This window comes from Prosopis cineraria, unplaced genomic scaffold (genome assembly GCF_029017545.1).
Source record: "Prosopis cineraria cultivar Desert tree isolate PC_DT_omini unplaced genomic scaffold, ASM2901754v1 PC1242, whole genome shotgun sequence".
Lineage (NCBI taxonomy): Eukaryota > Viridiplantae > Streptophyta > Magnoliopsida > Fabales > Fabaceae > Prosopis > Prosopis cineraria.
Window position 1 is genome coordinate 2,399 of NW_026556567.1, and position 2,120 is coordinate 4,518.

The following is a 2,120-nucleotide window of genomic DNA, read 5'->3' on the forward strand; positions in this document are numbered from 1 at the left end:
TCAAGAGTATCCGTAAATTATCTCATGAAAAAGAAGGGGAGAAATTAATGAGGGTTGATGCTGAATAACGCGTATATGAACTGCACCTACCTTCAACCATTTTTAGAATACATGGCTTTAGAGCAACAACCTCTACCCTGTCATTCAATCTCTGCCCTTTAACCTAACAGAGGAAGTTGAGTCATTTCAAATTTCAGTTGCTGCAACCCAATTTATTAATATTACAGAGAATAAATAATAAGTAATTATTTAATTAAAAACAAAAAAACATTGCAATGAATAAGTCCAGAATTAAACCTACCTCGTGAGATAAAAATAATTTGTAAATGGCAGGTTTCCACATTCACAGCTATTAGCCTTCTCACATCAAGTATCTTATCAGTAGAGATGCCCTTCGAAAAATTTCCAACAAGGAGGATTTAATAATACTAAAATTTTTATTCTCACAGACTAAATTTATCTAGATTTAGGAAAATAAAGAAATATAAACCTTGAGGAGAACTTGAGAATCATAAGGAGTGACGACATAAATGTCCACCAGAGAAGGCACGGATGCTAAAATAGCACAAGAAAACAAATTAGGTGAACTTTAATTGCTTAATGAGCCAAAAAATAAATTTAAAAAAGTGAAAAAAAAAAAAGCATGGTAGCATCACTGCATTAGCATCATTGAAATCTGCAGGTAAAGAGATTCCTACTAACCTTTCTCTTCCTTCTTCTTCCTCTCTGTCTTGGCTTTATTCGATTTCCCCCTCCCAGTCCTCGGCGCCATTTTCTTCAAGACGAAAGGAAATCCGATTGGGAAGAAGAAGAGAAGAAGAAACCTCAAAACCTCAAACCTCACTTGAGAGAAACCATCGCAATCAAGAATAGGAGCGATGAAGGAAGCTCATCAGTGAAATGAAATGGAGAGAAAGAACATGGAGGAAAAAGAGGATTTATAGAGAGAGAATGGGAGAGAATTGAAGTTTTTATACGAGAAGGTGTATCGAAGAAGAAGATAGGATAAGGGTTTTAAGTTTCAGCCCTTTTCAAGATTTGTGAGCAATCCTGGCCTCTCCTTGTTGCTAATAAACCTGATTCTCTCTCTCTCTCTCTCTCTTTCTGTTTCTCTCTCCCTGTGAAAACCATGTGAAGTAAGCGCATAAGTTAGCTAGTTGGAGGAGCCCATGCAAGCGGGTACAAACAAAGAGTGGCCGTTGAGGAGTGGGGGTGGCCGTTGATTTCGTGCCACGTGGCGATAGAATAGTACTGCAGATTCAATTTTGTTTTATCACGTGTTTGCGTTCTAAGAACTTTCACTGGTGCGGGGAGAAATCAAATTAATCGTGGACCGTTGATCTGGCATATTTGACCATAGATGAATCACAAGCTGGTCTGTCATGTTCTGAGCGATTGTTAGTCCTTGTACTATGCTGCTCCAATCCATGATATAATTACGACTCCGATGCAAGAATTCGCTGAACCTTCAAATTTCTGACAAATTATTATTATTCCCCTTCATTTTAATATTTTTTGGAAGGAAATTAGTTTTATTTTAATTTTTTTTAAACAATGTTGTTTTTCAGTTTTTGAAAACTTTAACGTAGACTGGAAGGATAAGCAGGGAAAATTGGTTGAAAGAATCAAATAACAGAAATATTTCGCCAAAAGTATCGAAAATTTGAAAAATCATAAGCTTCTTCAAAAGAATTAAATTTGGATGAGAAATCACTAAAAAAAATTGTTTGACAGTGATTTAACTAAAAAAAAGTATTATAGATCCTAGATTAATGAACGAATCATATTATGATAAAGCATCCTTAATTTTAATATATAGTGAAACTTAATTATAATAACCACCAAGTATATGAGACATTTATAAAAAAAAACTCACTGCATTTAAAAATATAAAATATTTTTTAAAAAATTAAATGTCTAAAATGTAAGGTGTTTTTAATCTTTTGAAATATAATTATAATTTTTTTAAATGTCTCTATTAATAAATAATTTTATATTTTATTATAGAGTGTTTTATATGAATAAATATAAAAATAAAATTAAATAAAAATAAATAATTATTTTATTAAAGAATGAAATTTAATTAAAAAAATTTTATACTTCTGACTGGAGAGAATATA

The 2,120-nt window shown here is 32.1% G+C and overlaps 1 long non-coding RNA gene across 1 annotated transcript; it reads right to left on the bottom strand.

Annotated features, from left to right (window-relative positions):
* Positions 1-327: 327 nt before the first annotated feature.
* Positions 328-1,107, bottom strand: LOC129299646 (uncharacterized). Its single transcript, XR_008590609.1, has 3 exons — positions 703-1,107; positions 491-555; positions 328-392 (listed from the first exon to the last, which is right to left on the bottom strand). It is a non-coding gene; the product is annotated as an uncharacterized LOC129299646 (long non-coding RNA).
* Positions 1,108-2,120: the final 1,013 nt, after the last annotated feature.